The sequence below is a fragment of the Brachyistius frenatus genome, unplaced genomic scaffold (genome assembly GCF_029030835.1).
Source record: "Brachyistius frenatus isolate BFR_SWC_R1_liver_20210118 unplaced genomic scaffold, ASM2903083v1 Contig_114, whole genome shotgun sequence".
Classification (NCBI taxonomy): Eukaryota; Metazoa; Chordata; class Actinopteri; family Embiotocidae; genus Brachyistius; species Brachyistius frenatus.
Window position 1 is genome coordinate 629,183 of NW_027210713.1, and position 25,443 is coordinate 654,625.

Sequence of the window (25,443 nt, forward strand, 5' to 3'; positions counted from 1 at the left end):
AATAATGTAATAAAATGTATCATGGGATAATCTTTTTTATTTTGTCTTTCTACAAACCCCTTTGGTAAAGCAAATCAAAACATGTTTATAAATATCATTGCTACTACTATTATTAACGGTGTGCATTACTGTTGTTCATGGGGAGCAAAAGTCAGGTAAGAATTTTGTCTAGATTTAAGTTAAAATAATGAAACGGCATTAGTGTTATGAGGTGGTGTTTTACCAGGACCCAAATGCAGGCTCACAGATTTGGGTTTTAGCTCCAAAATACCATCTTTATCCCAGTAAACAAAAACAAACAAACAAACAAAAGGTGGCACCTACAGCGTTCACTTGCTTCCAAGTCGGGAGGGCAACTCAACCGACTGATCCCGGAAGACCCAGCCGGCAGGCCAGCGGGCAGACCAGCGGACAGGACCACTGGAAAAAACAGAGTCTATATCCTTCGAGTCAGGAGGGCAACTCCACCGACTGGTGACTCCGACAGGTAGCTCTGCAGGTGGAACAGGAGGAACGGGAACGGGAACAGGACAGACGGGTGACTGGCGGTCCTTGCGGTGCACAACTCGCACTCGCAGTAACTCGCCATCATCTAGTTGTTGCTAGTAGTAGTAATACTAATGCACCGACCACCAGAGGAGTGCCGGGGCAGGGTACATATAGTCTGGGGAGGTGATCATGGAGATGCAGCACACCTGCAGGTAGTGATCTGGGGTGAGTGGCTGCAGCTGCTGGGACCGGTGACGGGCATGGCCACAGGAGGTGAGGAGAGGAGGATACAGAACAAGCAGACAGGGGACTGAGGGGATACAGGAGGAGAGGTGATCGGGGGCAAAACAGAGGAAACAGAGGAAAACAGGACGCCTGACAATTAGCAGTTTGGTGTCCAATGCAAGATCAATCTTATGACCAACAATATGATGTAAATGTAAGCTAATGCTGCGTTAAAATGGAACTCGTGAGCTCCTGGTTCCGACATGGAAAGTCGTGTGCAGCGTAAGCTTGTTGTTCAAGTGGTTAAGTTGTAAAATCACCAACATGGACAGCGTCTAGAAGCCACAGAGGCTAACAATTTAATAAGCTAACAGGTGGGTAACGTAATGCAGGAAATACAAAGGCACAGAGGCACAAATGAAGATAAACTCTAAATGACCAAAGTTACAATATATTAGCTTAACATCCAACGAAAATGAGCTTTCATGTCCTCTGACATTTCTGTAAACGTGACAACTCCTGAACTCAAGGCTTTTAACAAAAAAAAAAGACAAAATGTGAATATTTTCAATATTGCCCTATTATGTCCTTTATTACAGCATATTTAACTCAGTCAAACAGAATGAGTTTATTCAAAATCTACACTCTACAAAATTATTTGCAAAACAATTGAGACAGGAGCCACTCCTTACACTTTAAACAGCTCTCAGGAAGATGCAGAAGATGAGGTTTGCTGAAAATGAGAGAAAACATGTCTGAAAGGGTATAAATTTTTAATCAAACAGTGGTGATGTGCCTTGCCTCCAGCGCTCACAGTGCCAAGCTGGAGAGCAGATGCTGGCATCTCAGATCTTGCCCCCCCCTAAAAAAACTGGATAAATCCCCTTCTCGAGTACAAATGTGTCATGGGAGCGTCTCTCTATGTGCCGAGGCTGCTGTGTTTTGGGTTCCCTCCTTTAGAAACTCCCACAGGGGCTCTGCTTATTTCAGCATTTTAAAGAGGGCGAGGGAACAAGTGGTGGGGAAGCACATACATAATCTTTTTGCCTGCAGTTAAATATCCAAAACAGTTTCCTTATAAACATGAAGTGAGATTGTTTACTAAGTTTAAAGCGGATTGAGCACCAGCTGAATAAGAATATTACCCTGGAAATGTATTTTCATTAAAAAATAAAGGCCATATATAAAATTGTGATATAAATAATCCATAAATTGCCAGTGCTCATTGATTACTACTTGGAGTGCTAATCACCAGAGTGTCTACTTAAGTTTTACTTTATGTTGACAGTATATAGATTTTATGATAAGTGCTGCTTGCAAACCATGCATTACAGCTGTGGTAAAAGGAAGAAGTGGTTTTTAAGGAATCAAAAAGATTGATGGCAAATAGAGAGGGAAGTTTTAGTGTGATAACCACGTGGTACATGAGACTGTAGATGGAGTTTTGTACGGTATTGCTGTGATAAGTGCATCCCTGAGTGATATTTCTAAGACTGTAATCATGTAAAGAGTTAATAACAGCACAATGATTCATTCATCACGGGAAAGTATTTTAGCAAAGCCGGGCCTTTAAGTCACATCACGCAGGCTTCATGTAGCTTGAAGCACAAAAAGATGACAAAACATATGCGGTGAAAAGCAGATATTTCCCCAAACATCCTCACATTAATGTAACCAAGAGGAATACCTTTCTGCCTCGCACTCACACACATTACAACATGTCATGAGTTCCCTTTTGAGAAGTGAACAATGACTTCAAAGAGGTTACATCCAGCTCACTGAGTGTTTACTTTTTCAAAATCATATGCATATGCACCCACAGGAGCAGACATGTACGTATAAGGAAGATGAAAAGGGAAAATAAACAGCAAACAAAGGCAGTTGAATTTCCCTAATTAAACAAACATGCACATGAATGTGAGCACAATGAGCTGTGCACGCACACCGAGGTGCACGCAGACTGGGGCAGAAATCATATAGATGACTCTTTCAGCAAGCAGTCATTTTTTTTTCTACAGGAGTACAAAGACAATCGAGAGATGCAGCATCAGTGTCCGGATGCATAATTAGCCTCATTTAAAACTAATAAAAAACTAAACAGCAGACAAAGGAATGCTGCAGGAAAGTCACAAAATGTGTACACCTTAAAGTGGGAAATCACTCTTTCACACTCTATCAGAGAGAAAAATGAGAGCGTGTTTGAAGAAATGCTGATAAAGACACAGGAGACAAATGAAGAGCATATAATGCAATTAATCATCCTGCTTGACAGAATCAAATATTTAAAGGCGAGAGACAGTTACCTAGCGTATCATTGCTGGACAAGTAAACAGTCCCACTTTGTCAATCTAAACAGGCCGTAATGACAAAGTGTTATTAGCCGTTATGTCTGCTGCTTGACTTTTATTTCTGGAAAGACATTAATACATTTATAGTGTCTGTGCTTCCTAATATAGTATTAAAATCTTTCTCCACCAATCAGTTAGTTGAAAGCTTACAGGAAATGCCAACCAGATACAATCAGTTTTACCTTCAATTATTAATAGCTGTAATAATGTGCTGTTTCATTGGGCCCACTAGAACATTTGTGTTCGACTTTGTGCACATGGAGGTCAATGTGCAAAGTAAGCGCCAGATTGGCGCCTTTAGAGATGACAGAGTCTGTGTCTTTGCTGATGTTTATAAAAGTGTTCGTAGCTTCAGGGGCTGACAAATGAGGCCTCTGCAGAAATGCCAACCTTATGTAGCAGACTGTATATGTTTAGATAAAGACGGTAGTTTCAAAAAATAATTCTTGGTTTTTCAGTGTATGTTTTTTAGTTGCCCTCAATAACAAAAATATTTCCCTTAAGCCCAGGCATTCATTGACTTCACACAAAGCTCAACCGAGGAGGCGAGTCATTGAGTAAGTCTTAAAATCTTAAAACATGTCAAGTCATAAAGGCAGGATGAAGAGGACCGGATGCAGTTTTTAGAGAGCAGAGATTAGAGCTAAAATGTTGAAAAAAAGTTTACAGAGCGCTGCTGAGTTTTATGGAAATGTAGAAGACCAAGTTTTGTATAAAAACCCGTGCTGCCATCGTTGTAGCTATTTTCAGGGGGAGTGTGGCATTGTTCAGCACTCACACAGTAATCATTTTAAAAATCACAAGTTTTTTGAGGCAAATAATTCAGTCTATGCAGTGCCCTCCAAAAGTATGTTTGAACTTAAGTATATTTTTGAATTTCAGACTAAAACTAGAGACTAGCTTTAGCTATTAGAAGGTAACAAAATTGCGGAGCAGACGCGACGTGACGGACCCGTCTTCATATCGGGGTTACTTGTGAAAATGACTAAACCGAAAATGAAGCTTTGAGCAAAAAAAATTGAATGAAACCCAAAAGAAGTGCTACTGGGGCCTGTCTAGTTCTGGTTCAGTTGCTGAGCTATGTCTGTTGTCCACAATGGTGGAAATGTGTCTATGAATGCACCTCAGAAACATCAAATATCGCAACATTAAAACATGTGACTTTAAAGACAACAACACAATGTAAAACAATAGCAACCTCACCTAAGACGCGACTATTAGCATTCTTCATCCATCTCTGCTCTGGAGAAAGCAGCAGGATTTAACTGAGAAGTCTGGAGTCTGACTTTACTGAGAGGATTTATCAAAACCTTTTGTGCAGTGGGTTGGTCACCGCTGTCATCCCAGGAGTGCTCGAGCTCTTTTAGCTTATTCACTGACCCACGCGAACACACAGCAGAGTCCAATTAACTCTGGAAGTAATGCAATTGCTACATATTCTGTATATCCTGCTGGCGCAGAGTCGATGACTGCGTGTGTTCATGTCCAAAGTAGTGAATAACCCACATTCACAGATCTACAAATAAAAAACACCAAAAAAAACCATCACGTAACATTCAGCATTTGCCTTCTGAGTCTTGAAGTCAGATATCCAATGCATAATGAAAAGGGCTCATTCATCCCGGCAAGCTGGGGGTTGTCTTCCTCTGGGCGTCTGGCTCTTTTCATGAATTATGAACCATGATCCCACAGGCTCCCTGGTGGCCACAGATGGATTGGGGGCAAAGCTGCCCATCTCAGCCTGTAGCGTTACAGGGCCTTCTATTCTTTTAGGGGATGCAGTTGTTTTGTGTAAGTGCTGCTTGTCTCCTTGCCCTCTGTGCACCGCGATTGTCTCAGGTAAAGAGACACTCTAGATGGGCTGAAGATTCCTGTGTGGGAATAGGTGAGTGCTGTTAAGCTAGAATTATTTTTTTTAAGTTTTACAAATTATTTTATGGCTTTTGGAAAGGATAACAAAAAACACAGGCAGAGAAATAACATAACATCATGCCTTCAGGTGTCCAACCGCTTTTGGCCACCATGATACCTATTATGAATTTGATTCCAGGTCACTATTCATATGTCTGACCAGCGTGCAGCTATTCAACCAGTCTATAGAGAGCCAGACAGCCAACATCAAATTTACTTACTCATCACCGGATCACATTCAGGAGCCCAAGAATTATTTCTCAAAAGTGTTGGAATGGCTCTCAGAGCTTATGAAAGCACTAACTATGTTCCTTTTAGCTGCCAATGGAAGGAAAGCCTCTGTTTGGATCCTTCCAGACCTTACAGTGACACCACATGTGAGCTTCTCTGACGAGCTCAAACCCAGTGCCGGAATGAGACAACTACTTGAAGCCGTTCTGCTTTCTCTGTTGGTACTGGAGATTTTAAAACCTTTCTAGTTTAAAAAAGCTCTGCAGGGTTCCCCCTTTACGTGCATCTCTGTTATCCTGTAATTTGTTTACCCCTGGACCAGGAGAGTCTGACATAACATCGCCTTCAACGCTTACACCGGTGATTCACCTGTATCTTGTATCCAAGTAACAGGGAAACACCCTTTTTGCTCCCTCATGATGTCGAGGCTTAATACAGGCAACTGTGAGCCTCTCCTTGTAGGAGCCAGTGACATGATTGCTACAAATGTCATATGCCTAAGCCTGACGTCACACTAAGCTATCGCCCATGTTTATCCACATTAAAGACCAAGCGGTAACCAACAGTGACGCCACCCCTTGGTTTGTGAACAGCCATTATGAAGCCTCGAGTTCGGATTTTGGCTGTTGCCATCTGAGGAGCAGTTTGGAGCCAAAAGTACGGTGGCCCTCGTGGTCAAACGCAAAAACATTTCACTGAACACACAAACATTTCATAAATGCAAAAACATTTTGCGAAACACAAAAACATTTCACTCAACACAAAAACATGAACAGCACTGTGGATCTGCGGTTCACTGTGGATCAAGGAAGAGACAAATGATCAATTATCATCAAGCCAGTGCCATTTTATTTCTGACACAATATCAAAATATTTTTCTATAATTTCTTCTCAATATCGCTCTCCAAAACAATAGAAAAATACAAACAAGTGCAAATAAAATATTAATAATTGCAAAAATAAATATTTTTATCCCCCGTTACTCATGTAAATCTATGAATATCAAAATATCAGATTTACAATAAAAACAAAGAATTTGGGAATTACTGCATTGTACTAATATTATCTATTCAACTCTCCAATTCACAAGAAACTCACTCTTTTGGTAAAAAGCACAATATGGCAGACGGTTATTCTAAACAAGAGCAAGTAGTAAAACTAATTTTTAACAAAACATTTCACTAAACTCAAAAACATTTCACTAAACACAAAAACATTTCACTAAACTCAAAAACATTTCACTAAACACAAAAACATTTCACTCAACTCAAAAACATTTCACTAAAAACAAAAACATTTCACTCAACTCAAAAACATTTCACTAAAAACAAAAACATTTCACTCAACTCAAAAACATTTCATAAATGCAAAAACATTTCACTAAACGCAAAAACATTTCATAAATACAAAAACATTTCATTAAATGCAAAAACATTTCACTAAAAACAAAAACATTTCACTCAACTCAAAAACATTTCACTCAACACAAAAACATTTCACTCAACTCAAAAACATTTCATAAATACAAAAACATTTCACTAAACTCAAAAACATTTCATAAACGCAAAAACATTTCACTAAACTCAAAAACATTTCATAAACGCAAAAACATTTCACTAAACTCAAAAACATTTCATAAACGCAAAAACATTTCACTAAACTCAAAAACATTTCATAAACGCAAAAACATTTCACTAAACTCAAAAACATTTCATAAACGCAAAAACATTTCACTAAACTCAAAATCATTTCATAAATACAAAAACATTTCACTCAACTCAAAAACATTCATTAAAATGGAAAAATAATTCCCAAAAGGCGAACACATTTCATAAAACACATGTTTTTGAGGTCAGTGAAATGTTTTTGTTGTTTGTGTTTGTGGTTTAAGTTTCACAACTGATAAAGAATGAAGTTAACATTGGTAAAACCGTGTTACATTACAGAGAAATACAAAACTGTCATAACGGGCTTTTTAAATGTAACTTGCACAAGTGCACACATGAAGTGATTTTTCTTTCAACAACAACACAAAGAGAAAAAGCAGTTATAACTTGGAAAGTTTCATAGCGACCAATGGGGGCTGATCTTTTTTTTTTTTTTTAACTCAATAACCACTTATTATTTTCTATTGAGCTTAATAGCCTCTGTTCCTGTGGAACTCAGCAATTGGTGACAGCAGGTACATAAGAGGACCCTCAACCTTCTTTTGTGTGTATTAATAACAAGTGCAGTTTCAAAGTTTTTCTCTTCCCTGAAAACTTGGTCGACTGAGACTTTTCACGTCGTGGTAACCGGCATCAGACCGAAGGGTATCTGGACCGGCAACATGTGATACACAGGCTGAACAGCACTGTGGATCTGTGGTTCACTGTGGATCAAGGAAGAGACAAACGATCAATTATCATCAAGTCAGTGCCATTTTATTTCTGACACAATATCAAATTATTTTTCTATAATTCCTTCCCAATATCTCTCTCCAAAACAATAGAAAAATACAAACAAGTGCAAATAAAACATTAATAATTACAAAAATAAAGATCCCCCCCGTTCATCACGTAAATCTATGAATATCAAAATATCAGATTTACAATAAAAACAAAGAATTTGGGAATTACTGCATTGTACTAATATTATCTATTCAACTCTCCTATTCACAAGAAACTCACTCTTTTGGTAAAAAGCACAATATGGTAGACGGTTATTATAAACAAGAGCAAGTAGTAAAACTCATTTTTAACAAAACATCTCACTCAACTCAAAAACATTTCACTAAACTCAAAAACATTTCACTAAACTCAAAAACATTTCACTAAAAACAAAAACATTTCACTCAACTCAAAAACATTTCACTAAAAACAAAAACATTTCACTCAACTCAAAAACATTTCATAAATGCAAAAACATTTCACTAAACGCAAAAACATTTCATAAATACAAAAACATTTCATTAAACGCAAAAACATTTCACTAAAAACAAAAACATTTCACTCAACTCAAAAACATTTCACTCAACACAAAAACATTTCACTAAACTCAAAAACATTTCAAAACATTTCATAAACGCAAAAACATTTCACGCAAAAACAACTCAACTCAAAAACATTTCATAAATACAAAAACATTTCACTAAACTCAAAAACATTTCATAAACGCAAAAACATTTCACGCAAAAACAACTCAAAAACATTTCACTAAACTCAAAAACATTTCACTAAACTACATAAACGCAAAAACATTTCACTAAACTCAAAAACATTCATTGAAAAATAATTCCCAAAAGGCGAACACATTTCATAAAACACATGTTTTTGAGGTCAGTGAAATGTTTTTGTTGTTTGTGTTTGTGGTTTAAGTTTCACAACTGATAAAGAATGAAGTTAACATTGGTAAAACTGAGTTACATTACGGAGAAATACAAAACTGTCATAACGGGCTTTTTAAATGTAACTTGCACAACTGCACACATGAAGTGATTTTTCTTTCAACAACAACACAAAGAGAAAAAGCAGTTATAACTTGGAAAATTTCATAGCGACCAATGGGGGCTGATTTATTTTTAAAATCAATTTCAACTTATTATTTTCTATTGAGCTTAATAGCCTCTGTTCCTGTGGAACTCAGCAATTGGTGACAGCAGGTACATAAGAGGACCCTCAGCCTTCTTTTGTGTGTATTAATAACAAGTGCAGTTTCAAAGTTTTTCTCTTCCCTGAAAACTTGGTCGACTGAGACTTTTCACATCGTGGTAACCGGCATCAGACCGAAGGGTATCTGGACCGGCAACATGTGATACACAGGCTGAACAGCACTGTGGATCTGTGGTTCACTGTGGATCAAGGAAGAGACAAACGATCAATTATCATCAAGTCAGTGCCATTTTATTTCTGACACAATATCAAATTATTTTTCTATAATTCCTTCCCAATATCTCTCTCCAAAACAATAGAAAAATACAAACAAGTGCAAATAAAATATTAATAATTACAAAAATAAAGATCCCCCCCGTTCATCACGTAAATCTATGAAGATCAAAATATCAGATTTACAATAAAAACAAAGAATTTGGGAATTACTGCATTGTACTAATATTATCTATTCAACTCTCCTATTCACAAGAAACTCACTCTTTTGGTAAAAAGCACAATATGGCAGACGGTTATTCTAAATAAGAGCAAGTAGTAAAACTCATTTTTAACAAAACATTTCACTAAACTCAAAAACATTTCACTAAACACAAAAACATTTCACTAAACTCAAAAACATTTCACTAAACACAAAAACATTTCACTCAACTCAAAAACATTTCACTAAAAACAAAAACATTTCACTCAACTCAAAAACATTTCACTAAACTCAAAAACATTTCATAAATGCAAAAACATTTCACTAAACGCAAAAACATTTCATAAATACAAAAACATTTCATTAAACGCAAAAACATTTCACTAAAAACAAAAACATTTCACTCAACTCAAAAACATTTCACTCAACACAAAAACATTTCACTAAACTCAAAAACATTTCATAAACGCAAAAACATTTCACTAAACTCAAAAACATTTCATAAACTCAAAAACATTTCATAAATACAAAAACATTTCACTAAACTCAAAAACATTTCATAAACTCAAAAACATTTCATAAATACAAAAACATTTCACTAAACTCAAAAACATTTCATAAACGCAAAAACATTTCACTCAACTCAAAAACATTTCACTAAACTCAAAAACATTTCACTCAACTCAAAAACATTTCACTAAACGCAAAAACATTTCATAAACGCAAAAACATTTCACTAAACTCAAAAACATTTCATAAATACAAAAACATTTCACTAAAATCAAAAACATTTCATAAACGCAAAAACATTTCACTAAACTCAAAAACATTCATTAAAATGGAAAAATAATTCCCAAAAGGCGAACACATTTCATAAAACACATGTTTTTGAGGTCAGTGAAATGTTTTTGTTGTTTGTGTTTGTGGTTTAAGTTTCACAACTGATAAAGAATGAAGTTAACATTGGTAAAACCGTGTTACATTACAGAGAAATACAAAACTGTCATAACGGGCTTTTTAAATGTAACTTGCACAAGTGCACACATGAAGTGATTTTTCTTTCAACAACGACACAAAGAGAAAAAGCAGTTATAACTTGGAAAGTTTCATAGCGACCAATGGGGGCTGATCTTTTTTTTTTTTTTTTTAACTCAATAACCACTTATTATTTTCTATTGAGCTTAATAGCCTCTGTTCCTGTGGAACTCAGCAATTGGTGACAGCAGGTACATAAAAGGAGCCTCAGCCTTCTTTTGTGTGTATTAATAACAAGTGCAGTTTCAAAGTTTTTCTCTTCCCTGAAAACTTGGTCGACTGAGACTTTTCACGTCGTGGTAACCGGCATCAGACCGAAGGGTATCTGGACCGGCAACATGTGATACACAGGCTGAACAGCACTGTGGATCTGTGGTTCACTGTGGATCAAGGAAGAGACAAACGATCAATTATCATCAAGTCAGTGCCATTTTATTTCTGACACAATATCAAATTATTTTTCTATAATTCCTTCCCAATATCTCTCTCCAAAACAATAGAAAAATACAAACAAGTGCAAATAAAATATTAATAATTACAAAAATAAAGATCCCCCCCGTTCATCACGTAAATCTATGAATATCAAAATATCAGATTTACAATAAAAACAAAGAATTTGGGAATTACTGCATTGTACTAATATTATCTATTCAACTCTCCTATTCACAAGAAACTCACTCTTTTGGTAAAAAGCACAATATGGCAGACGGTTATTATAAACAAGAGCAAGTAGTAAAACTCATTTTTACTACTACAAACTGAAACATTACGGTACATATCCGTGTCATCCCAACACAGCAAAGTAGTTCCTGAATCCTTCACCTGTGTGTGACTGTAAACTAGAGAGTTTTAGACCAATGAAGACACATGATGAAGCACCGTCGTCATCAAGCCGGCGCCATTTTATTGCTTAAAACTTGAGAAATGTTAGTCCAGCGTCCATCATAATAGATTTATATCACAGCTCTTCACTTCTCTATTGTGCAGGGATGCAGTACAAAACATCATGCCCAACCAGTGGATCACTGGCTCTGTTTCTTTTTCCATTTCAGGATAGATATTGATTGATTTTTAAAACACATCTGTGTCAATCCCAGAGCTGTGGCCCTTACCTTTAGACTATTAGATATTCTGCATAGCCTCACGTGGGTCGTTCCCAGCCGTCTGACTCATCTCTGCAATGGCAAGCTCGAAGATCGTATCTTCTGTTGTCGCGTTGAAGGCTCATTTTTACACCGCTGTGTTTCTGTGAGTTTTATTCTTTTACTTTGGATGGTTTTGTGCTGCATTTTCTTTTCTATTATCTCCTCCTGTCTCTTATATTACTGTGCTTTTATATAAATGTAGTATCTATGCAAATGGCCTATATGAAAAAACTGTCACATTTTATGCACAGTCCTGGTGAAGTCCAACTTCCACTAAAAACAAAGGTATTTCCTTTTTTGTAGACAGCGGGTGCAAATGTATGACATGGGTGATAAATCAAAAACCATGGCACTCTTCTTATCTTTGTTTTGACATTTTTCTCACAACACTCGGGCTTCAACTTCCAAAAAAACAAAGCAGTTCCAGAAGGCTCTCAGACGTCCCAGTGACACCGCCATGCTACAATAAATAAAACGACACCACGCACGACTCAGCGTACAGATCCGAAGATAGTAAGGCAGTGAAAAACTATCGGCTCACCACGATAATGCTCCGGCTTTTACGGGGCTTCTCGAGCAGAAGGGCCTCCTCAGCTCTACATTATTGATGAGGCTTAAATTGAATCTCTCTTTGTTCCTCCATCAATGGACACAATGCATGCGTGTCCTCGACATGAAGAGTGGTTGGTGAGTGGTGGGGGATGGGAGGGGAGGAGAGGGGGAGGGGAGGTGAAGAGGGGGGGCAGCGGTCAGTGACTCTCCCTCCTCCCCCTCCCCGTCCCATCATGCGGCATGCGATTCATCCATCACATTAAGAGGTGCAGCATCAATCATTAACAAGGAGCTCCCCGTTGAAAGGATGATGGACACCTTGACAAATAAGTCAAGATAAAGTGGGACGGTGATGCTGGCCTTTTTTTTAAAAAACTTTTCAGGCCATTTATTCAAGACAAAACAACGGCCCATCCTCAATGCAGGCAAAGATATGACCCCGATTTAAAAAAAAAATCTTATTTGTGAGGGGAACAAAGTAGGGGATGGGTTCTCAACTATAAACTGAACTCAGAGGGAATTTGCAGATGGTTTTACAGAGTCTGAAGTGGTCAGGCACTGGTGTCCCAGTGTATTTTTGCTCTCTTCAGGTGTAAGGGATACACACTCTGATAATGTGGAAGTCCGCTGCAACTACCTACCGTGCCTGAGCACAGCGAGTTTTTATTTTAATTTTAATGGACGTCAGCAGCGTGACGAGGTGCTGAGTGTTTATTCTGCGCTGAGTGCGAAATATTTTCTGAAAAAAACACTAGTTATGAATCAAATTAATCCAAATGTGTGTTGAACTAGTGATTAACAGAGACAGTAGTGACTCCTTAGAGCAGTAGGAAGGTGTTTATGTGTCTAACTTAAAATGTCTCTGCTCTTGTCTATCATAATGAAGGAACATGTCAAGGCCACGGATACACAAGCAATACTCTTTGGTTTGGGTGTTAGCACATGAGAATGAATATGAAATACCAAAAGATTTATCCTTAAAAACCTTTTAACATCACTTTATAGTATTTATAATCAGAAGATGAATGTGAGGCAGTTTGGCCTCACATTAAAACCATTTTTGTAATGTTTTTCAAGGGCATAACACAACATATCCATGCATTAACTTCAGCTCGTAAAAGAGACATTGCTAAAGAGAACAATCATCAGCACGTGTCATGTGTCCTGTCATTTTGTTTTTCTCTTGCCAATTTTCACAGGTTATTTCAGAAATCACAGTTCCTAATTGCATTCATTTGGACCCAAGATGCTTGTTAAATTCATAAACGGAAACACACTCTCAAAGCATATTTTGGTGCTAACTCTATCAATGCTCATAATTCTCTTGATCTGTTTCGAATGGGTTACCACATCTAATTTCATTGGTGACATTTTATTAAGCTGATCTCACTAGAATCTGATTGGCTCCAAGTTTACTTCATCCATCTCTATCCACACCAGTCAAGTTTTCTCTACATAGTCTGTCTCTGAATCTCCACGGCAACTGTTGTGATTTCAAAAATGTATGCAAATCAAAGGCTGAAGCTCTCACTTTCAAATCCCATACTTAATGTTTCAAGCTACATGCTAAACAAACAGTCTTCATGATTACTATTTCTCTCTGCTTTTTCTTGTTATCATTTTGTCTTTCATTTTGAAGTGAGAGATGATTGGAAATGATCTTATCTTGTAAGACATATAGACAAATGAGCACAAGTACAGATAGATAGCATATGAAGGTATTTTTGTGTCTTTATTATGCAAGCAAAAACAACGGTTTTGAAAGCAAATTTCTCATCTACTCCCGCTCTCACAGCAGTAATTGGACCGACACGCTCCACATGATGCTTCATTCCTATTGTAACAGACGAAACCTTGTCCAAATCCTTGTTGAAATCACAAGCAGATTCTCGTGTGTTACACTGAAGTAGCCTCGAGCAAGTTGAAGTCAACAGAGGTCTGGTTAGCTCTCTGCTTTCTAACTCCACATCCCCACATCTCCACATTGAACTTTATTCACTTTACAAAATCTGTGAATATACTTTGACTTGTGAAACAAAAAGGAGTTACCCTTTAAATTTTAATTTAATTACACTGAACAGTAGACTTTTTCTGGTATAAGAGGTCCATGTTTGCTTGGTTTACATCATTAAACGCCAAGTCTGACATATTTAGTAATTACAACTTGGACGTATATCATTCACTTTCTAGATGAGAGAAGTAAAGGGTGACACCACTCTCTTATCTGTCTGTGAGTAGAAGCTAATTGCTAAGCTGAAGCCAGGAGACAGTTATTTGGCAACATTCATACAGGAAATAGAAACAGGAAGACAACTAGCTTGCTCTGTCTGAGGTAAACAAAATGTGCCTGCCTCTAAAACCCCAGAAAATTACAATACTTTCCAATGCAAACAACAAAGCAACATATTGATATCATTGAATGTACGCGAAAGTTGATGTAGCTTTCTGGTCTGACAAGTGAGGTCAATGCAGAAGTGCTATAAATTGCAATACCACTGAGGGCCACTTGAGGTTGGCTTCAAAATGGCTCCGGCTCCATAAACTCCTATTCAAATTCTCCAAAGCAAAAAACAAAGTCAATAAATTTTTTCCATGAGTCATTATGGTGTCATTCACTAAACTCCCTCCTTCTTATTAGTTTTCTGGCGGTCTATCTGAAAATAATTCCATCATTAATTCCATATTAGGCCCCAAACAGCGGTGTGTTTGGGGGCGTGCCTCTTTGGTTGACAGGCCGGCGGTGCAGTCAGGTTTTTGCTAAAAGAGATGACGTAGTGTCCTCTGGTCAAATCAGAACAAGTCAGATTCACTGCTCACTTCTTCCCAGTTCATCCAAATATGGTCACTTCTGCCTCCAAAATAAAAAGATGGTGACAGCCAATGAGACAAAAAGGGAGAAAAACCATGTCCTCTGTCCAAAGGTAACAAAACCTGTCTGCTGTAGAAGCTTCTGATCCTCACTGATTTGATTTCTTGCTAAATGTTAGATCAACAATAGCGCAACGTCATAGCGATGTGTTAGCCACTGCTATGCGTAAAGACATGAAAGGGGAAGACCGATCTGAAGAACCTGAGGTTGGAGGAGGGACTGTGTCACACTGCTTTATTAAAATAGCCAAATGAGATAAGTGATTAATTATTGGGTTTTAGAGGTGCTCTTGTGTGAATTATGCTCCAATCAGCCAGTTTTTATTTTAGTTAACACGTATGACATTAATGTTGACTTGCACAGACACCTCTCTGCAGGATACGTTAAATTATTATTTCCTAAAGTTTGAAAAATGTCTGCAGGATTTAGTAAAGAACTGCTGTCCTGTTCTTTTATTGTTCTGCTTCCTCTGATATCACTTGAACATGACATTACATTTGGCCACATTTCCCAGCGTCACTGTTTCATTACAAAAGGTTAATAGAACACCTGGACCTTCCACCGGTCCCACCTTTGTGAAAGTTTTCACATTTACCTGCCTTGAACCCATCCCCTCTTTTTTTCTTCACCACATGAGCATCACATCTGCCTATTAACAAGACTCTGACACTATTTATTCAAAGTCATCATATTCCAGGGGTCTTCATGTTCATGTGCCCGCCCCGAATTACAGCTGGTTCATCAATTTTTCATGATTGTGCTGTCTACTAAACCTAATGCATAGCCTGCAGACAGACTCGTGTGCATATTAATTAGAATGGAAATGACAGGACAATTATTCTTTGAGCTGAGGACAAAGCTTGGTTTTGCAGATTTTAGTCTGAACAAAAAAAAACAGTTGCAGCAGTGGGAAAACTGCTTACAAAGAAGTACGGCAACATGACTTGACTTAGAATATGATAAGATGCGATAAAATATGTACTGTCAGGAGCAACATAGGCAAGTGAAATACAGATTTCTATAGCTACTGTTCACTGCGGTCCCCCAGTGGCTATTACCATTTTAGAGGGCAAAGCAGCTGGATCCAAAGGTTAATGTCCACACCATTAGAGAGCGACAGAGCACACGGTTATCCCTGTTGGTTTAATTAAATTACAGGGAGCTCATAAAGTGAGATTTATCCCGAACATACAGTAACTAGAGCCCTAATGGAGCACTACATACCCGCTCTGCTGATTTATCCGCCTCATGTTTTAAAGTGGGTCGTCTCGTCGTGGACTTTGTCATGGCCTACTTAACAACACAGGAACTGGTAATTAGACCATTTGTCAAATCAACTGATTGCTTTGCTTGTTCTTTTCTTGGTTTACAGGAGAAGACATTCTCACTCTGAAAATCATTGATCTTACCTCCTCTTGAACTGTAAAAACAAGCTGCCTGCCGACGTTCCCGCCCTGCAGAGGGCTGCTAGAACTCAGCGGTGAAGACAGGTAAGCCTGTGATGATGGAAGAGCCTCAAAACTAATCCTGACTGAATCTGAAGCTTAAGAAAACCTTTATCTTGATTCTGGTTGTTCCTGAGTGTAAAATTCCTCACAAAAGTGTATTAATTAATGGCATTGTAACAGGTAAACTAAAATGCTTTCAAATAAATGATGGTGATTAGACACCCTCTAGTAGAGGATCTTCACAAAAACATTACCACACAAACTCTCATATCTTTTTGTGGTTTCAAACCTCAACTCCTGAAAGCATTAATTCTAAATACTGATATTCATATTGAACGGTTCCACTTTTTGTACAATCTATATTCCCCCGGTTACAGAACAGAATATGTATGTGTGTGCCAGTTTCACTCAGTTTGATGAATTAATCATTTTCATTTCCCTGAACTGGAGATAACCAAAGGCTTCTTGTATGTCAGGGATTGTTTCATGTGGACTGTGAGATGCTCTCTAACGCCGGGTGTGCGGAAGGCAGAGTCTACTCCTGGCTGCAGGTGAGTGTCTGCGCTTGGAAGACTCAACCTCTCGTTTCATATCCTGCAAGTTTTAATAGTCATAATGCATGCGTGACATGAAAATAATGCACAAAGGTACACACAGCAGCAATCAATCACTTTGTGGAACTATACAAAATTTCTCAAAACAGTTGCCGCAGTAAATATCACATTACAAGTATTTCAACTAAGTAAGTTACCCTGATATTGTGCAGGATTGAATGCATCATTCAAACAAGCAAGTTCTGCAAATAAATAACTAAACTGACCCTCTTATTCTCGGTGTTGTTGCATTTGGTGATAGACAGTCCAACTTTTAAAAAAGAATCCAGGATGTGTGTATGACCGACAGAAAACAGGGTAATGCCACACTTATTTGCATCTATAATTTACATAATGACATCATGCGTTTCTACATAGAACATGATGCAGCGTGTCAGCTCCACTAAACAATATGCCGCCCGTAAAAAACAGCACACGAAGATTATGAACTGTTACAATCCACCGTCTGTGTTATTGTTCACGATTCATACACAGATGCAGATGTGTATTAATAAACTGCCTGTCAAATATACAAGAAGTCTGAGTACTTGAATCACAGAATATTTACACGCTGTGAGACAAAACATTTTAAAATTGTTTTTGCTTGGATGCCAGCTGCAAATTAAAGGAACAGTTCCACATTGTAGAAAATATGTTTATTCACTTTCCTGCAGAGAATTGAAAGAGAAGATGAAGACCAATCATATGTCTGTACGCTTAACATCTAGCTGGAGACAACAGCTGGTTATCTTAGCTTAGCATACAGGCTGGACAAACAGCTGGTGGGGCTCTGTCTAAAGGTAACCAAGTTTATTCACCAGCCCCTTTAAAGCTCGCTGAGTAACATGTCATATCTTATTTTACTCTTATCTCTTTCTTTGAGGAGACATACAAGTCCCTAAAATGTTGAACTATTCCTTTAAGATGACAGCTGGATTTAATCCCTCTCTTTTACCATGCAGGGCATCATGATGGGTGATTTATTCAGACTTCACCCTCCATACCCTGTAACAGTCTGTGAAGGATTGGAAAGAAGTACTAAGTGCTCCGATCAATAGTTTGATTCAGTACAGCAGAGTCCTGCATAGATACCTAATGCACCTCCACCCGTATGTGAATGTCACCCTGTCCACCTCATCGTGTCGTTGAGCCTGCGCTGACCTCTGTTCATCAACATCAGCTTAGCCGCCTCAGCTTTTGATAAAATGTTGTTGCCATCAAAATGGCCGCCAGCCCTATCGCAATGAGGGCGGCCACGGCGATCCCCAGGCCGACAGATGGGCCCCTGCCATCGGGCTGGCCACCAGTCAGCGCTGCGCACAAATGGGAGCGACACCATTATGGGATGCTTTAATCCAGCACACAACAGAGGACGTTATGACTCGCTGCAGATGAGAGATGCTTTTACATTTATGGAGGAGTCTAATTAGAAAAACATTTTGTGAATAGCAGGCGAGTTCGTAACTAACATACTTACCCTCTTCTTTGGAGAGAATGGCTGCAAGAAAGAAAGGAAACGTCAATATTTCATTATGAGGGATAAAATATAATGTATCCCAAAATATTGGAGAAACAAATAATATGAGGAGTGTAAAAAGAGAAGAGACACAGCAGGAGTCTTTTCATGCCCTAGTTTCTATGACAACCTTTTAGGTGTTTCATTTTTGATAATGAATGTAATTTGTAGGTCTGCCATGATCGTTTAAATTTTAGTTGAAGATTATTTGTCATATAAACAATTGCAACTAATTATTTAATTGTATTTTCTGTTCATTTGATGACATTATTATTGGCCTAATAGTTTAATGATATACTGTATATACACCTTATTAGGAAGAGAAGTCATGTTTGGGTATTGAACATGGAATATAAACTTAAAAATATATCTTTGAGTGCACAGTGTATAAACCACAGCAGGAGAAGTGGGCGCAATGAGATGACATCATTATAGAGCGCCAGTCAAACCTCAAACTGGGTAAAATGGATGGAAGAGTATACGTGGAAACGGTGATGGAAATGTGACACATCTGTTAGTTTCACTCAGCTGTTCTTACACAGATGAACAGAAATGATTCTAACGAGTTTGAAAACAACAAATCACCATCAGGAAAACTGCAGGCCTCGAGATTTTTGTGTTAGATTTTAGTGAAAAATGTCTATGTATTATTCTGTATTATTTTTGTCAATTCAGGCATTTATTTGAAGACGTACTTTTTTTGCCTTCAAAAAAGTTAAAAAAAAAAAACATCAAACTATTTCCTAAATCATGAAGGTCACAACCTGAATGTCACTTGTTCCGCTTGTTTACTTTATTGCCTGAATGAGATCGATTGTTTTGTCTTTAAAGATAATTTTTGGGGGGGATTTTTGTCTTTTGCCAGACTTTGACTTGACTTGACTTTTTTTTCACAAAAAGAAGATACATTGGGGACATACGGTTCTCCGTCTTGGCCTTTATAGTCACAGTGAGCACAGTGATGCTGTCCTGGACGACCGTGGTCTCCACACTCCTCCTCTTCCTGCTGCATTGCTGTGATGGAGAAATGGGAGTTGGGAGGATCTGGCCTGAATCAGAGATTTTTCTGCTTAAGATGCACGAGACGGCTTCCTACCTTGAAGGTGCTGCAGGTGCTGCGCTTGCACAGCTGAGTGATGCAGTGCAGATAGTAGGTGTAGATTGTCTCATTCTGCTGCTTGATGAAGTGGAACGCCGGGAAGTAGAAGCCAGCCTTCTGGCTATCCTTGTTCTCCAGCATGGTGGTCAGCTGATCTATGGAGTACCTTTCAATGAAAGGCAAATGTCACAGGTGCCCCAATTGAACACCACATAGTGATAGTGTGTTAATGATGGAAAGGAAAGGAAAGGAAACTAAGACTAGGGCCCCCTCTGGATTTGGGTAGCTGTGGTGTGAACCTGCAGACGTGTGTAAAGATTTGAATTTAATGCTGAACAGCTGGACCCAGAGACAAGAACTCAATATCAAGTCTGGAAGGGCTGGAATAATTCAGCTCTTACCAAAAGGATGCAGCTCACAGATTTTCCACAGCATGTTTTTGGGAGGTTTGTGTGACTTACGAGACAAATAGATTAAAGGAGGTGGAGTTGGAGGGCTGCGGAGACACCGAGGCGTCCGGAAGAACAAGGTACCTGTCACCAGGCAACGAGTCAGAGACTTCAGGTTACAGGTGGAATCCTCAAGTTTACAGTTTATCATGTGATTGGAGACTAGGAGGGATGGAAATCATCTTTTTTTTTTACTGTTTCTTATTCCTCAAACCGAGCAAAGACTTTTTACTTCTGAGCTGAAACAAGAACTCAAATTGTTTGCTGAAGTAAATATAAACAATAAATTTAAAATTAAAGTTCTGCATTCAAAATCCTACTGAAGTAAAGGTCCATACCAACAGCAGAATAATGTTAATGGTTCTTACTGTGACGTCATGTTGGATGCAACCACTGACATCTGTTCTCAGTTCGATGCCCAGAGGTGGAATGACGAGGGGTGAAGTGTAATTTATATCCTGGAACAGGAAGGATTATACACACTGTTATACAAGATTAATCCTCAGTTACAGTTGATATCGATACCGGCTGGAAATGTGTAAGGTGGCACCTGGTACAAGGCCATGATGAGGGTGCTGATGAAGCTCCCTTTGTTGTCCTTCAAAACAATGGAGGAGGATGACCTACGATGAAGAAAGATATGAGATCACGCTTTGCACTCAAGTGAAACGTTAGAGGCGTTAATGTGTTTTTTTTTTAACCCACATTATTCAACAATACAACAAGTAGTTCTCACCCAGAGATCTGATTGGTCAACTGAACATTTGGAAGGTGCTGAAATCATCATGACATCACACCCCGCTCATCACTAGAAATATCACTCTGCCTCCTCAATGGGAATATAGAATAAGAATAGAATTTCATATGATATGTTATATAATGTGTTTTTTACGTGTTATATTAATTGAGACCCATTTGGTGAAATCGGGTCTCTTTTGGTCCTTTTTGGTCGCTCCGAGCACCCGTACCGTAACACCACGGATAGTCACGCACTTCCAACCCTAGCGGCGGCCAGCTGGACCGGTTTGGTTTTAACACATGACACGGTGCTAAAATCTTAAAAACACAAGACTCCATGGATATCTTTGTTCATCAGATATCTTTGTTTATCAGACTGAGCTAGCTGAGCAGTTTAGTGTTTTCTATTCTTATTCAGTTTGAGAAAACATCTCTAGAAAGCAATAAAACGGACTAGAAATCCCCTCTGTTGCTAAGTGGTTGCTAAGGGTCGGACTACTTCCTGGAGTTGTAAACATTACATACATTACATTAGAGTCTACTGACGAGACTTAATGCGTTCCAGTTGTTAGTCATACCCCATGTGTTACCATGGAAACGGAGATCACACTAACAAAAAGGTTTGAGATCAAATTGTCCCACAATATGAATACATTTTGATTACATATTTGATGTAGTTGGTAACTTGTCGTATAATCACAATATTACACGAGAGAATGTGCTTTGACATCATTACTGGCACAACAGTGATGTTTACGGACCAATAATGACGTTAAAACACACCCTCTCACAGAATATGGCCTAAAACTATAACTGCACACTCGCACGTCCACCTTGGTGTTGTTGACCAGATACTCCAGTGGGTAAGCGCATGAGTAGCAGTACTTGAGCCCGGCGTTGTAGGTGACTGTCCCGATGGTGGGGTCGAAGGAGCGGACCACACCGCTCATGTTCACCGTCTGGACGTTGGAGAAGTCGGAGAATAGTCCCGTCCCCGGTACGCTCGTGGTCTGAGGAATTATTGAAGAGAACCATGATTATTTTAAAAAGGGTTAAAAATAGATGTTGGCAAACATGTCTGGGGCTTCAGGCAGCTGTGATGAAATCACATCAAGAAAGTGGAACAACTTTATTAACTTCAGGAGGCCGGATGGATCGTGTGTCCTTTTAAGTCAAGAGCCGACAGATTCACATCATGTATGTCTGGTTGAATTTCTTTTATTTCTAAACTCAGAAACTTGTTCAGATTCCTACATCTGCTCCAACTCTCCTCGGCTAGAGGATGAGAAGCCCCGTGATCACCGTCCCTCAAGACCTGAAATCAGGACACTTCGCTGATGCAACACTCACCAAGAAGTTACTTGGTGAGTGTTTTCCAAGCGTTTTCTTCTCGGATGGGGAAGCTGAATTTCACCACAGGGGGCGACACCGAGTTGTCCAGCGTCCCCCGACAGTCCAGATTGTTCTGGATGCGGTTCAGGATCAGTAAACTCTCGTTGTATCCGTGTAGATGGCCGGGCAGATCTGAATCGCCAGGTCAATGGCAGATGTGCCACACAGCACTGCGATGTCAGTGTATTCTGGAGATGAAAAGATGGCACGTTTATCAAAAGATACTGATACTGTTTTCATTTAAATTAGTCAGCTGTGCTGGTCTAAACCACTGTTCAATATACTTATTATCAGATGGAAATACTAAATGCATTTACTTTGAAAATATTGCAAGAAGCCAGGACAAGGAGACAGCTTTTAAATCATGAAATTAGATGAAAAATAGAATCATGGCAGCAGAAAGTCACAATACCCTTAATCACTTGAATAAGTCTACCATTCATCGTCATGTTTCAATAACAGGTTAACAAATCAACACTCTTTCAAATGTGCAGTTCAGATATTTTAATTACAATGTCTATTAGATTAAAATAGAAATGTGAGATTGAAGGTGATGATCATCTCACCAGGCCGTCTGACGTAAACTCCGCAGTCAGATAAGCTGAGGGCCACCTGGTAAGAGAAATCTCTGATCCAGGTCCAGATGGAGGATGGGCGTCTCCATCATTCTTTTTGTCAACTATTTAAAACCACACCATCAAATGCAGGACGCATTATCATTGTCATAACGTGTGCGCTTATACCTGCCCAGAGTCCTCCTGTCCTCTCGTTTATCCTCACGAATGTACTTCAGGTCTTTACGGAACAAGTTTTATTTGCTGTCGACTCACTCAAACTTAGCTTCAACATTCGGAGCCTCATTTCCATTTTAGGGGAAATGTTTAATCTGTTATCCGATAGTAAACAGCGAGGGGGAACGATAGCATTCTTTCCTCTCATTTCAGGTATCTGAGGACGTGGTAGAGGCTGAATACATCGCAAAATGGATGCTGAAATGGGGGAAACAGCCCCGGAGTACAACCCGTGATACTCAGCTGCCACCAGCAGGTAGGTCATCAGAAAAACAAAATCAATACAGCAAAAAAAATGAAAGATTCATTCTGGCAGTGTTGTTCATTTTCCTGGAGACTGGACACCTGCGAGGTCATGACATTCGGAAAACTTTCAAAGATGTGTGCCAATATTAAAGAAGCTAACTTTACTGATAGTAGTGAAATAGATTAGGGAGGAAATGACATCAAACCTGTGCGAAGAACTTTTCGTTTCCTTCGGTCACAAATGTGGTTACTGCCGACAAAAACATTTATCAGAACCAGACTGTCCATATACAGGCACAACCGCTAGTTATATATTAATATTAAGAGGCCTACATTTGCCTATCAAAGGTGTGATGCATTCAATTTATCATTCATCAATTTATCAATGAATATTTCAGGAAACAGAAGTATGCAAAATAATCCAAACTCAAAGCTTCAAAGATTTGGGAACAGTAAAGCGGTTTGTTTTGGTCGAACACATTCTCGTTCCCAGGGCGTTAAATAATGACGTTTTATCAAAGCTGTTCGTATCTCATGTAGACGCATAGGGTGCGCTGGGTTTGCGCACCAAAACTACGTAGTTATGGTTAGGAAAACATCTATTTGGTTGGGGCCAGGCTGAAAAACGACTGGGTTCGGGTGAGGAAAAGAAATCCACGTTGACTTTTGCTTTTCATGGACTCGTACTTTAAGTCCTGTGTGTTTCATCCATGTGGCACCAACCTCCTCCTCCACAGACTCCTCCCCCTTTGTACTTCATCACATGACCTTTTTTGGGGATTTATCAAAGCTCACTGATGTTATAAACCATGAAAACCACAATACGTTTTTTTTACACTTTGGTACAGATAGTATTTATATGTGTACATGGTCCAACCTTACACCCCTCCCTCCGCTCTGCTTCTACTAATCAGCTTGTTGCTCCCTCACTGAGATAAACTCTACAAAATCACGACTGTTTGCTGTCGTGGCTGCTAAATGGTGGAATGAGCTCCCCACCGACATCAGGACAGCAGAAAGTCCGTACATTTTCCGCTGCAAACTAAAAGCGCATCTCTTCCGACTTTACCTTGAATAGGTAGCACTTTAGTAGCACTTAACATGGCACTTAATGATAGCACTTTGTAGTTTGGCTTTCTTGAAGAAATTGTATTTTCTAAGTCGCCTTGGATAAAAGCATCAGCCAAATGAAATGTAATGTCACGTAATGTGTAATAACGTATAATTAGGGCCCGAGCACCGATGGTGCGAAAGCCCTATTATTATTCAAGGAATTATTTTTCTCGTTCCTTATTATTATTATTATTATTATTATTATTATTATTATTATTCTTACATAAAGTGATTTGCCTTTTTGGAGGCTTTATCATACTCAAAAACTCATGAAAGTGGATACACACATGTCTCCCGGCGAAAAATGTGTCAATGGGCGTCGCCGTGCTGATGCGTCAAAGTTTGATGTCTTGCCGTGACACAATAAGTCGATTTTGAACTTCAAAAGATGCTTGAAACCTCACGAAACGTGTCACATACATTCAGCGTGGTGAGACGATACATCTGATGTGTTTTGCGAGTGGGCGTGGCCAAACGGCTCGCCAGCGCCCCCTAAACAGCAGCCCCGGCACCTAGTTTCACCTACATGCGCCAAATTTGTTGGACACGTGTATCACACTTAGATGTACCGAAAAGTGTCTCGGCATCATGAATTTGTTTTCGTCGATCGGTGTGACCGTGTCGTGGTGGCCATTTTGAGCGTCTCGCCATGAACCTGCAACTGACTGTAACTTTTATGTACATATTCCGATCTTCCTCAAACATTACATCTTTGATAGCGGTCCCGTCCTGAAGACACCTGATAGTAATATTTCGACATAGTCGTAGCGCCCCCTGCTGGAGACAGGAAACGAGACAAAAAAAAATAGCAACTTTAAGCGGGGATATGCGGTCCCTCGCGCGTTGCACGTTGGGGAGCCGGCTTCGGGGAGGCGGCGTGCAGAGTGCGAGGGCCTGTATATCACTGCTTGCAGTTTTAATTATATATGTTTCGCTGGACAACATGCGTAAAATGTTACCAGTATAAAAGCTGCGTTATTTTGTTTTTCCAGCCAGTATTACTTTAACAGCTGATATACTTACCCTAAACCCCCAACCATCTCACTGTTCATGCTTAAACATAACCAAGCAAACCAACAAAGGGAACGACTGCGAGCCTTAAAGTAATACAGATGGAAACATACTTATCTTTGCTACTTTGAGCCTTGCCGAAAACGCCGGACACCGAGTTACGCCCGATCCATCGAT

The 25,443-nt window shown here is 39.1% G+C and overlaps 1 pseudogene; it reads right to left on the reverse strand.

Moving 5' to 3' along the window:
* Window positions 1-450: 450 nt before the first annotated feature.
* Window positions 451-25,307, reverse strand: LOC138629344 (zona pellucida-like domain-containing protein 1; annotated as a pseudogene).
* Window positions 25,308-25,443: the final 136 nt, after the last annotated feature.